The 13,659-nt window shown below is 45.4% G+C and overlaps 1 long non-coding RNA gene across 2 annotated transcripts in view; it reads left to right on the top strand.

The window, feature by feature from the left end:
• LOC120843488 overlaps positions 1-13,659 on the top strand; it is a 51,243-nt gene that overhangs the window by 11,393 nt on the left and 26,191 nt on the right. For both annotated transcript variants that reach the window (XR_005716197.2, XR_005716198.1), the window contains exons 2-4: positions 1,719-1,775; positions 9,485-9,523; positions 12,553-12,588. This is a non-coding gene — a long non-coding RNA (uncharacterized LOC120843488). The remainder of the gene's footprint in view (positions 1-1,718; positions 1,776-9,484; positions 9,524-12,552; positions 12,589-13,659) is intronic.

Genomic DNA, 13,659 nt, shown 5'->3' with positions numbered 1-13,659 from the left:
CGCTGACACAGTACTAACCGGCGCACAGACAGTGCATGGTTCTCGTTGAAAAGCCAACAATGTTACTAAAACCAGATTGCTTATCTTTCAACACGAAAAATACTAGACACACGCCAAAAACAGGCAATAGCAAAAGAAAATACTACACGGATGAGAGAAGCGAACCTGGGTCCCACCAGTGAGGGGGGCGAAGCGGCAACTTGCGCGGTCGGCAGAGGCGAGGAAATCCGTGTAGCTTGGATGGCATTGGCAATACTCCTCGGCACCACCGTCATTCGCGAGCACACACACGTTCGAAGACACGAAGCGACGCCTCAGTCGGGGCGTCCGATTTCTTCCCGGACTGAACGGACTGCCGCTCGCTGTCTCTTCAAAACCCGCTTTGCTTGCACCGTCGTTCAAGTAGTCTCGAAAGAACGCGCACACAGCCGTCCCTTTTAAAATCTACCCAAGATAGCCAAACGCGTCTCAAATTCTCCGTTTCTACCACTCTGTCTCTCTCTCTCTTTTCTCGCACACAAAAGTAGCTTGCAACGCGCCTGACGCGCCCGGTTGTCTACCAAAAACGAGAGGACAAAGAACAGGACGTGGCCTCGTTCCAGCCTAAGCCGACCTTGGCGCGCGCGTTCCCAGCAATGCCAGTTCAGATATCTCTAGCCGACCTCGGCGTGCGCGCTCCCAGCATGACCAGCTTGACCACCACGATTATTAGTTCGACCAGATTCACCAGCTTGTCTCTCAGCGTTACCAGTTTGTCTCCCAAATTGACCGCATTGGCTGCATGGAAAACCAGTTAGGACCAGACTGTTTCCCAGCTACACCAGATTGAATCTAAAACCAGATTCTAGTTAGACGATGCTGGTTTTTACTTAATCCAGACTGGCCAACTTAAATTCTAGCTTGCCCAGCTTAAACCAGCTTGATAGCCAGTTAAGCCGTTTTGACTACCACATTGAGCAGATTGACCAGCTTAGTTACCAGCTTGGCCAGTTTGATTTTCGTGCTGGGTTTTCCAATAGGGTGTGGCGATACGGAACACTGCTACTGTAGAACCAGTAGAAGGAACGTGTTTATTGCATGAGGTCGGAATTGAGATCGGCACTGCTCGTGCTGTCGGCGCCAGAAGAACGACCGTCGTCTTCGTCGTCTGGTCACAGTTCCTAACAATAAGGAAGTTGATAATCAGCGCCTCGTCTTGTGTGTTGTCTCGTCTGTGTCCTTATGTTTCGCGTTATTTTTCATCATGAAACCGTGCAGATAAAGGAAATAATAAAAATGTGAAGTATTAAAATGTATAAATTACCCAATTATACTTAAAGCTAATCATTTTAATTAATGGGGCATTTGGCACAACTCACTACTGCATCAACCTTTTTCCCGCTATGCGTAGTTTTTGGAGGAGCAATTTCACCCACGTGTCCAAAGACATCCGGGTTCAAGTGCGTTGGTGACTTATCGTCAAAAAAAGATCTAGGTGCACTGTTCGCAATGTCGTGAAATTTGCTGGAGATGCAGTTTTAAGCATAAATAACCCGCGAATACATTACTCGTAATCTCGTGATTAAAAAAAAAAAATAAAAAACAAACTACGTGGCTATGCACTTACCGACATAATACCATGCTATCTACATATTTTTAGAATTCACACGTTCGAATTCTAGCGATTATTTGCAGTGTTTATAGAAGATGGAACTGTGTACATTATTTGCTTTTTTCAGTCACAGTCATGGGAAACCTGGCCATCGTTCTTCTACTAGTGTGCATTGTGTCAAGTTGTAAGTTTCTATTTTTGTTTTCTTTATTTATTCAGATATTCTGTGTCGTGAGGCGTAATCTAGAGTAATTATTCGATGTCAAAATACCAGGCAGTTGAAATGCACTTGTGAGTTATTAGGGTTAGTGCGTTTGAGTAGATGGCGTTAGTGACTCGACAACATTATCCGATACTTCGATAGAATTAGGACAGCGGGTTGGTTAAACATATTGGTATGCGAACGCAAAAGGAGACAAGTGGGACACACAAAAATACGTCAGACACGGACAGTGTTCAATTGGCGGCAAGTTTATTATCTTTTCCGGCGTGCAGAGCCCGCGTGATCTTGGGTGCGCGCCTGCCGGCTCAAGGTCCCGCCCATTCCTCTCTCCCCCGACCCAGGCTCCCCATCTTTTTCTCAAGAAACCATTCCTCCTTTCTGCTCAAATTAAGGGATTTGTGATTCACATTGTTGTCGCTTCTCTGTATGAGGAAGGCCTCGTCCACTTCCCTTCCCAACCGCCGATCAGGGTGCCTTTTGATAGCCGTCGCTTCGTTAAAGATGGACTTGCATCCCTCACAGCTATTCACGTGCGCTTTTAGGGGGTGCCTCTCGTGTTACTGAAAGCCTATATTTGTGTTATTTTAATCTATCGTTTAGACAACGCCCTGTCTGTCCGGCGTAATGGCGAACTCGCGTGGCACTTTCTGCACGCTCTCGAGCGCTCTTTCCAGATTGCGCGAAATCTGCTGGTGGAAGGAGAGTACGGTGCTTGATCGGCTTGGTTCTTGCCGAGGGCGCACCTCCCACTCAGAGCGATCCCTAGCACTCCGTCGTCGGAGTGCGGGGCGGCGCAGGCGTCGCGCGGTACTTGGACGGGGATCACACGTGGTTTTCTTGCCGGTGGCCGGCAGCGGTCTTTGGTAGTGCGCGGTGTCCGGCATGCCGGTGGTGGACATCTGGTTCTACAAAGCGCTTGTGCATTCAACGGTGCGAGAATTAGAACGGACGGGACGACATTCGTAGGTGATCGTAGCAGGAAATGTCGACTTGGGAAGTACTCCCAGTGTTCTCACGAAGTCTTTCACCTCACGGCGGTGAACCTGCCAAACGTTACCGCCGAAGAGACAGCTCGCAGAGTACGCCGCTGTTTTACCGGGTTTTGTGGTCGCTTCAAGAAATGTTCGGGTTTGGTAAAAGTGCGTTCAGAGATTCGTGTGGTAAAGCAAAAGGAGCGCAGAATATAATGCACCGTGATTTGTATCACATGGCGATACGTGCTATATCCTGCTTGCACGATATTCCGCCCAGAGAAAAATTCGGTTTATTAACCATTTCATACTTGCCTGTTCTGCCGTACGCATGACCGCTTTCGCAGCGCGTTCAGAGTCGAAAACGCGATGAGTCGACAACACATTCCAAGCATTGGCTTTCGTTCCTTTCTGCAAAAATCAATTCGCATACTGCTGCTTTTTTTAACATGTCGTTACGTAGAACAATTTACGTCACAACCGTTATTTCATCACGTTGTTACCGTAAATTTTGCTCAATCGTGCGCCGTACGCTGTAAATTTTTTTTTCTGCAATACCAACGTTAATACGTTTTACCTCCGTGGCTGGTCTGAGAATGTTAGAGCGTTCTGAACCCAGCAGTCGTGATCGGGTGAAAAGGATCCCGAGAAACTCTGGTGGCCAGGGGGGGGGGGGGGGGGGGGTCGCTCTACTGAATCAAGGTCGGAGGAGACAGGCGACCACCCAAATGCACAACACGTTTTGCCGCAAGACAGTGGAAGCGAGTATACTACCTTCTCTTCGAATTTGCCAAATTTTTGTTTGTGTTTCATTTCGTATTTTTTTCTAGCCTATCTTGTCCGTTAACATTTTGTGCAAATTTTAAAAGTTAGTTCTTACACGTAAAGAATGCGTTGAATCATCTGAAAACAGTTTTTTGACGTGGTGAGAGAATCTGTGAGTGTGCAGAATGGTAAGAAATCGCTTGGATTTTTTGTTTCCTTTTCACTTTTCCTTCTTGCTAATAGCCTAGAGGCCACCATTTTTACTAGGTCTGGGGGTACCCTGCGCTCTCTAGTCGCAGGGCTTTGTGCTTTACGCTGTCCCCTCCGTAGGGACGTCATGACTAGGATAGGCTGTTCTTCTTCGTTTCCTGTGTCCTCAGTGAACTGTGATCTCAAGGAATGCCTCTGAAAACATGATGTTTCGTTTTTTGTTTTTTTTAAAATTTCGTTGTGTGCATTACTAAGTAATCACCTACGAAGCGAAAAATATGTAAGTCTCCCGAGGTTAACCATCGAGTTATCTCTGAATTGAGTGCGACATCCACTGCGCTCATATAAAGCTCGCTCAGAACAGGAGCCACAGCGGACCCAATGCACATTCCGGTTGTTTGATTGTAGACATTACCTTGAAACTCTGCGAGTAGCGACCGAAGGTACAACCTGAGTAGCTGTAGAACCACTCCAAGGCTTATCCTTGCGTCATTCAGAAAATTTTCAAGCCTTTGCTCAATAATCGCAGATTAAACTTTTTTAATCATAGTTTTCGTGTCAGAAAAAGACGTACACCTTTTTGATGTCAAGTGAGAACACTGCCATCCGTTTGTGGTGAACTGAGCCCGAAGTCTCTAAGCAATCTTTAGAGCAGTAATTCTCAAATAGAGTTCCGCGGACCTTTTGCGGTCCGCGAAGTCATTCTAGGGGTCCGTGAAGCCCTCATTAGTTAAGCCCGGCAATAAAAATTGTATCTTGTTATATTGAAAAGTGTTCCAAGTTTAGAGTAAGTTTCGTCGTGTGTATGTCAGCCACAAGTCAAGCCCTTAGTTATATAAAGTTATTAAATCATTAGGATAATTTCCCTTTACATTTACCTTCCACTAAGCACGAGTGGGGTCCCCCATCATTTCTGGCGATCCACAAGGGGTCCGCGAAACCTCAATGGTTGGGAACCACTGCTCTAGAATCGCGGATTCTGAAGGGATGAGAAACGTTGGGAGTTTATTTGTTTTGAAGGAATGTAGTTAGTGCCTTTGCCACGTCCCTACTTCGGGTGCTATGCACCTGAACGGCTTCTCAGTGTTGTTACCGTAATATCCCGAGTCATCGCCTACCCCCGAGTCATCGCCCACCCCCCGTTTTGGGCGAAATATCGATTTCGTAAAATGCACCGAGTCAACGCCCACCCCCCGTTTCGGGCAATCGATCTCGTAAAAAAAGCACAGAGTCATTGCCCAGACCTGAAAAACGTCAATTCCGAGCCCCACAAATGGCAAACAGAAAAAAAGAAAAAAAAGAAAGGGCGCCCTCTTGCATTTTCAGGACTCCAAAATTGGAGGATGCGTGAGTAGAAGAAACACAATCAAGATAAGAAAGCGAACCTATATTCATCTGACAAACAAAAGCAGACACGTTTCCGATCCTTTCTCTCCTGCCCGCACCCCCCCCCCCCCTCCCCCGAAAAAGAAATAAAAATAAAAGGCCAGAAGGTCCGTTTGCAATATAGCGCCTGGACGCGCGGATCATAGGGTCAGAAAAGATCGTAGGAGGGAGAGAAAGAGATAACATAATGCCGCTTTATGTTCTTTTTTCTGTTCATGACTGAAAGTCCGTTTTCACCGAAAAGGTAAGTCAGGTCGCGAAACCGCAACTTAAAGAGGACGCGGACCGGATGACTAACTCAATACTGCGAATACAAGTGGTTCAGAACAAAAAGCCTCGTTTGGATTCGATTTTCTCTGTCCTAAACCTACTCCGGCCGACTTGGCATTCTTTGAGAACGTCGCGACCACTCCGCGCGAAGTCGGAGTACGTTTATAGAACACCGCTTCCTTTTGTTCCTAACGGAAAGTCCGTCTTCGCCCAAAAGATAAAAAACGCCCATCGGTAAACCGCAAAGGGGGCAAACACACAGGCATTCTTTGCGAATGCCGCGACCGCCGTGAGCCTACCGGCAGTATAAGCAGTATAAGCCTGGAAACAAAGCGTCATTTTCCTCTCCCAAAGCATCATCCCCCCCCCCCCCCCCCAAGCCAATCGGGCGCCGGCGCAGAGCGTAACCGGTGGCTGCATTCTGAGAACAATCAATGGCTGCGCTCCGCGTCGGTGCCCGATTGGCCTTGGCCGCCCGCAACTCCGGTTGTACTGCCACAGAAAGTTATCCCGAAGCCGCGCGCGCGCACGCACAAACACGAAGGTCATTGAGTTTGTGCGTGCGCGCGCTTTCCGCGGCAACGGTCGCGCCCGCGGAGAGAGCCTTTTTATGGTTTTCGCTTTTGTCATCTTATTTGTGCTTTTGTACTGGGTTCGTTTTAAGGGGTGTCCAAACTGGACACTACAAAACGCACGACTCCGACAAGTCGTGAAAATTGAAGCGGGCACGAAGCGGGCGCGTCCGCTTCAATTTTTACGATTTGTCGGAGTCGTGCGTTTTGTAGTGTCCTGTTTGGACACCCCTTTAGGCGTCGGTTAAAGGCTGCCGGTTTGCTTGGTTCCGAAGTCGAAAAGGAAGCGGGGACCCGCTTTCCTTTCGGCTTTCGTCACCTTTGCTCGGTCACTGTGGCTTCTTGTGATTTTTCTTTTCTTTTTCTTTTTTTCGATGATTCTTTTTTTTTCCGTTCACGGTGGACCGAACGCTGCAGCGGTCGTGGCTTCGAATTGCGCTTGCTCGGAGGAGGCGGAAACGAGCTACCCGCGAAGCAGTGGATTTTGCTCGACAGTAAAATGAGTCGCAAGTAAGATACCAACCCGAGATTTGAGTTCAGCTAGATTCCTGTCGAGCTTCGCTATACACAAACAAAAAAAAATCGCATTTTTAAACTTTTTCGAAACTTTTTGAGCTCGGTACCCGAGTCATGGCCCACCCCACAATTTTTGAGAATTTCAGGCGGGGGGGGGGGGGGGGGGGGGGAGGGGAGGAGGAGGAGGAGGAGGCGTTGACTCGGGATATTACGGTAGTTTTAATTTTGAAGGACACCTTTAGATGGTTATTTTTTTCCTTTCTTATAGATGCACAAGCAGACTCCAATTCGTTCTTTTCCAGTACTTCGCACACCCTTTCCTTAGTCTCCCGAGAGGGGTTTGATCGTTTTTAGAAAAATATTTTTTTGCCGCTCTTAATGATTCTTTATTAAACGTTCTATCCCTTAACACTACTAAGTCTCCTTCCTTGTCTGATTGCAGTAAGCGCAGATCAAAGGAGTTTAGGTAGGTTAGGTTGAGGTAGCTCCTCTACTTTTGCATCAAAAATCCCTCTTTGCAACTTGAGCGCACTTCTGAGTTCACGGATCGGTCCCGCTGGGTCTCTGGCACCATGATTGACGCTCGATGAATAGTCGCCACCATGTCGACAGGAGACAGTACGACGGCTGGGTTGAACTTCGGTCCTTGGTGAGAACTGTCGCAGTTTAGGGTGTCAGATGCTGGTTGGATAAGTTGAGAAAACCAGGCCCTTGGGGTTTCTCAATGTTACCTGCTTTCTTGTGGGGTGGTAGTTGTGTTTTGCAAAATAGTTTCCATGCTGATTCAAAGAACCTAAATGATCTGGTCTCCACGAAATCATGTCCTTTTGTGTGTTTTAACGAGACCTACATACTTTTCGCTTTGTAGATGATTACCTCGTAATGCACACAAATGAAATTCATAAGAAAACGTAACATCATATTTTCAGAGGCATTCGTTCAGATTACAAATCACATAAGGCACAGGAAACGAAGAAAGACTACAGTTCATAAATCAATGATAAAAATCCAAAACTAAAAACCAGAGACCTGCTGAATCTACGAGCAGAGATCTAATAAGCCTTCACTTCCGTTTAAAAGCTCGCATTCAAATATCGTTAGACAAGGAATTACTAAGTCGGCCATCTCATCATCACTGTTAAAGCCATGTCTTCACTGTGGGGAAGACAGCCTAAAGAACAAGCCCTGCGACTAGGGAGCGCAAGGAACCCCACACGTTTAGTAAAAACGGTGTTTCTTGGCTATTAACAAACAAGAAAAGCGAAAAGGAAGCAGAAAGATTCCAAGAGACTTCCTACCATTCCGTACACTCGTGGGTTCCCTCACCACATCCACAAACTGTTGTCAGATGATTGAAAAACACTTTTTACGTGTAAGAACAAAGATTCGAAAATTATGCATAAAGTTAATGCGCAAAGCAGCACAAAGAAAAATTTCCCAAATGCGAAGAGGAGATAGTATACTCAATTCCAGTCTTGCGGCAGGACTTACATTGGGCAGACAGGGCGTTGTCTAAACGATAGATCAAAAGAACCCCTAAAAGCGCACGTGAATAGCTGCGAGGGATGCAAGCCCATCTTTAACGATGCGGCGGCTATCTAAAAATACCTTGCCGGATGGGACGATGCGGCGGCTATCAAAAAGTACCTTGCCGGATGGGACGGGAATTGGTCGACGCCTCACTCATACAGGGTAGCGACAATAATGTGAGTCACAAATCTCTTAATTTGAGCAGAAAGGCGGAAGGTTGCACGAGAAGGAGATAAGGAGCATCCGTCGGAGGGCAGAGGGATGAGCATGGGCTGGAGCCGGCAGGGGCGCTGTCAAAATCACGCGGGCCATGCACGCCGGAAGAGAGAATGAACTTGGTGGAGTTGAACGCTGTTTGTTTCTGACGTGTGTTTGGGTGTCCCTTGTCTCCTCTCGCGTTCGCATACCAATATTCGATACTTCGTTTTTGCCTTTACGAACGCGGGAAATTTTTATTGGATATGGTTATCGAGGCTTCTCTTGTACAATTAGAAATTGTTACGTCATAAAAAGTGCTTTGAACAGTAAATATAGACACTAACATCTGCCCTTATCTCCAAAGTCATAAAATGCATAAAATGCAAGATTTAAAGAGTTTGTTTAAATTTGTTTAGAGGGCATTATACGGTCGTTTCAGAGAGTAAATAACCTTTATTTATATAAATTTCCACGCTAAATGAAAAAGGCAAACTTAGTACAAAAGTCACGTGACGTCAATTTTCCCGCTAAGATTAGTGTGAAATTGATCTCCTGATGTCAGGTCATGTGGCATTGATTTACCCGGTAAATGTAGGAGAAAATACACGAAGAAAGGGACGGACTAACTTTTGTGATGGTGCTGTTTCGTTAGAAATTAATTTATGCTTCCATGAGCAGTCTTACTTTTCACAATCATAACTACCACTGCAGGCATCTCAGTGTCGAATGTTCGGCAGCACATTTTCCATCAATGTCAAAGATACAGGCTCAAACCAGATCATTTCTTCAATCGTTGTCATTGTCAGTAAGAAACTAAAAATACCTCTTGGTAGCGACATTTATTTCTATCTATAAGTGGGGCCCGTTGCTCGTCATTTTCTTATTGAAATGTTAGAAAATCGTGTATAAATTTTGAGTCAAATGACGGTAAATACTTAAACGTTGGCATCTGGTCTTAGTCGCTAAAACTGTACTTTGGGTGGCGAGTGCAGACATGATATCCGACAATGCGTATATTTTTTTTGTTTGGTGTGAAGCACGTAATGTTTATGTTCTCCTGAACACACATTGCATTTTATAACCTCCTTTACCTTAGATCATGTGAAATCGTATTGTTCATTGTTTTCAAACTGTGTAGCCGGTGTCTCTAAACATTAAATATAATTTTTTTTCTTTATTTCGAAAGCTTTTACGCACGCAGTGTTCCTCTTTACTGCCTCAACTTCTGAGTTTGTCTTGTTTGCGTCTTCAGATGGGGCTTTTCCAAAGCATTATCCTTTTCCTGACTTTGGTAAGTGCCATTCAAGCTCACCTCCACCTTTTAGTGTATGTATAATATTCGTCACACTTAAACTAAGCTCGACACCACCATGGTGTTCAAAAACTTCAGTTGTCTCGAAGTGGAATTCATCCCAAACTTACACATTGCAAACTAAAAAGATAAAAAAAGATAATCTGACACGTAAATAGAAGTGAGGACCGGTAACCCGCGGAGCGAAATATGGCGACCCGCGAAGCGAAAGAGACATCTGGTGACTCGCTCTGTCGGTTCAGGATATGGACTTTCTCTCGCTGGCACATGGACATTGCCGGACGAAAAAAGAGTGCGGGACTTATAGCCCGTTCACACTGGAGGCGATCATCGGCTTCCAGTCTGAACGCGTGATTTTAAGCACAAAGCGGCTGGGATCGCGTGGATCCGCCTGCCGCTACCGGACCGATTCCTCCCATCCGCTTTCGTCAAACCCCGAAGCACCAACAATTCGCAACGCGGCAGGCTGGCCTCACGTTCCTGACTTTCGAAACAAGACGACACCCGTCTATGGTAAGACGTCCTGTAAACCTTTCTCGCAAGGGCGCCGCCATCTTGAATTATCCTCACTTCCAGTATGGTTGAAAACATTGTTTTGGCGCCGCCACGCCGATAGAAGGCATTTAGGACATAAACGTAACCGTCACACATTCTCGTTTTACCTCCCCTCTATTTCTTTACTACCTGCAGGTTGAAACGTTTTGTTATTTGTTCGTCGCCCATACCGGATATGCCTACTTGGCGGTCGGGGGCGAGAGTAAGCAGAAAAAGTCTATAGTCGGTGACAAGTCAAGGGCGGTCTTAAGGCTCCACCCACGAGAACAATCCACATGTTTTAAGTTCCTCCGCTTTCCAGGAAATGGTGAGCTGGAAACGACGCATTTCGCTCTCAGCAAAGCTTTTTAGGTTCAAAGTACGCTGACGAAGTTTTGGTTTGTTCTACCGACGTGTATTTAGGAGAATGCCTTAAGAAATAAGTCGGTAAAAGCGGTCCCAAGTTAAAGAATTACTTAAAAAGGCCGAGGGACGGTTACATACGATACCTGGGTCTTCAACTTAAAACTGATGCAGGCTTTTGTTGGGAATATGGAACGTTCACAGCAAACAACTTCATCAAAGCAGTAGCTGCCCCCCAAAGTATATAAAGTGGGAATGATTGGGAACCTTTAACGGGGGTTGCGACCTAGTCAGGTGATTTGTTTTCGATTTTTGTCCCACCCTCCCTGACAATTATGTCAAAAATAAATAAACAAACAAACAAACCAACCTTGTCAATGCAGCAGTTCAAAGGTCCAGTTCTCATTTGATTAGTTAATCTCTTCATCGCCTTATTGATCGCTTCATAATGGCAAGTTATCCTCGGAAGTATTCTTTAAGACAATAGGTCGAAAGAGTACTAAAACTTCGAAGCGAGTATTCGTTCCCTACTTTCACAGAACATTCGACAATATCAAAACACTAGCCAGCAGGTTTAATGTTAGCCTTTCCTTTCGCACAGGTTATAGGCTGATTCAGATGACCCCCTTTGCTTTATCAACTACAAGATTTGCGAAGAAGCTCATTGAACTATATGTTGAGTGTGTGTCAGGAATTTTGTACAAGGTACCTTTTGATTGTGGCCGGTGTTATATCAGGCAAACTGAAGGTTGTATAAATGACCGCTTATCAAAACACAAACGTTGCACAAAATATAAGGAAAATACTCCGAAGTATATAAAGATGTAGTTTAATGAAACACCTTCTTACCGTTGTGCGGCACGCAAGAGCTTCAGTATAACTGCGAGGAAAAAGTTATCACAAGCGCTTGATAAAATAATAGTTAAAATACTATAATACGGGAACACTGTTGAGAAGGCTTCATTTTGTGTAGCCTCTGAACTACGACGGTTTCCTGGGTTTTTAGTGGTGGCGACCTTGAAGCTTCTTTGCTGAAGGGATTAAGGAGACTGGGTGACGTGGCCTTCTGTGTTTCGTTTTGTGCTCCTGAACGAAGTTCCTCCGATGAAGAATGAGGTTGTAGCGTTCACTGGGGGCCAAGAGTTTAGCGGTGGGAGAAGAGGAGTTTGTCACTACGTTCTTTTATTTTCTTATGGTAGTTCTTTAACCCGCGGACACACAGCTTATACACCATACAAAATACAGGCTACAGACACGACTCACTGCAATATCCATAGTTCGAATGCAGCCTGCCAAGTTTTTTCTTGAACTCAATGCCACCAGTGTGATAACGGCTTTAGGATTCAGTTCTGGAACTTTCTGTTTTGCTTGATATTGCTGCCTAGTCCAAAATTACTTGCGTCTGTTTGAGCAACAAACGGTCGGTCAAGATCCGGCAGGTGTAAGAAAGCAGCGTCATTTATCACCCATGCGTCCTGTTGCTTTTGTCCCCAACGCCACTTTTCTCTTTTGCACAAAAGCAGATTCAATGGGTTAGCGATCTCGGCGCAGTGTGAGATTAATTGGCGATATAATCCGGCCAATCCTAAGTAGGGTTGCAAGCTTTTGACGTTTTGTAGTTGCGGGGACTCGGTTATCGCGCGCAGATTGTCCTCGTTCGGATGGAAAACTCCGTTGTGAAATATAAAACTAAGAATTTTACTTTGCCGAGAAGCGAGTTGCATTTTTTTAGGGTTATTTGTCAAGGCGGCGGATTGCAACTGCTCGAGGAAGATCTTAAGATGTTAGAGGTGTTCTTTGAAACACTGGAGGAAAAAAAACAACGACGTCATGCATGTAAGATATCGCCAAGTTGTACTTTCTGTCACCGAGAATGATGTCCATTATCACTGAAAAATGGCGGGCGAGTTTGAAAGACTGTAATGAAGGCGAGTAAACTCTAACAATCCTCTGTGACTTGTAAATGCGGTCTTCGGGGGATCAGCGAGGTTGCCTCGATCTGCAGGAACATATCTCTAAAGTTTTATATATCATTTATTTTTAAGTTTGTTCACACGTAGTGTTCCACTTTACTGCCTCCAGTTTTGAGTTTTTGTTTTTCGCATCCTCAGGAAGTGATATTCCATGTGATCTCCCCTATGATCTCGGTAAGTGTCATTCAAACCCGTCTCCACCTTTAGTGTAGGTATAATATTCGTCCCACATAAGTTAAGCTCCACACCACCATGGTGTTAAGAAACTTCAATAGTCTAGAAGTACGATTTATTCCAAACTTAAAAGATAAAAGTAAAAAAAAGATAAATAATCTGCCACACAGGTATGAGTGAGGACAGGTCTCCCTCGGCATAAGACCTCCGTGAAGTTCAGCAGGCATGTGGTGTCCTGCTCTCCTAGTTCAAACTTTGGACTTTCTGCCGCTGGCGCTTGGGGGTTGCCGGAAGAAAAAGGGGTGCGGGCCTTACAGCGCGTTCACACTGAAAGCGGATTTTTTCTTCCAGTCTGAGCGCGCGTTTTCAACCTATAAGCGGCTGGGATCGCGTTGATTTGCCTGGGCGGGCACGATTCCTCCCAATCGCTTTCGTCAAACTGCAAAGCGGCAACGAATCGGCACGCGACAGGCTGGCCTAACGTCCGTGACTTTCGAAACAAGACGACCCCCGTCGATGACGAGGCGTCCTATAGTCGCTGACAAGTCAAAAAAGGTCTCGAAGCTCCGCCCACAAGCAAAATCAACCCGTTTGAAGTTTCTCCCCTGTTGAGATAATGGTGCTCTGGAAACGAGGCATTTCGCTCTAAACAAAACTCTTTTAGGTTCAAAGTACGCTGACGATGTTTTGCTTTGATATACGAACGTCTCTTTAGGGGAATCTCTTGAAAAATATGTGAGCAAAAGCGCGCCCGAGTAAAAGTTTTTCTTAGAAAATCCGAGGGGCGGTTACATACAATACCCGGGTCTTAAACTTAAAACTAATTCAGGTCTTTGTCTAGAATATGGAAAATACTCAGCGAACCTTTTCATCATTCCAGTTGCTACCACTCAAAGCGTGCAAAAGTGAGAATAATTAGAAACCTTGTCAAAACAGAAGTTCAAAAGTTCAGTTTTCATTCGATTAGTAAATCTCTTTATTGCCTTATATAGCGCTTCATAGTTACAAGTAATCCTAGGGAGTACATTTTAGGACATAAGTTCAAAAGAATACTAAACCTTTGAAGCGAGT

The sequence above is a fragment of the Ixodes scapularis genome, unplaced genomic scaffold (assembly GCF_016920785.2).
Source record: "Ixodes scapularis isolate PalLabHiFi unplaced genomic scaffold, ASM1692078v2 PGA_scaffold13__105_contigs__length_92229423, whole genome shotgun sequence".
In the NCBI taxonomy this organism is placed as follows: domain Eukaryota; kingdom Metazoa; phylum Arthropoda; class Arachnida; order Ixodida; family Ixodidae; genus Ixodes; species Ixodes scapularis.
This window is presented reverse-complemented; position numbering and strand designations above follow the sequence as displayed.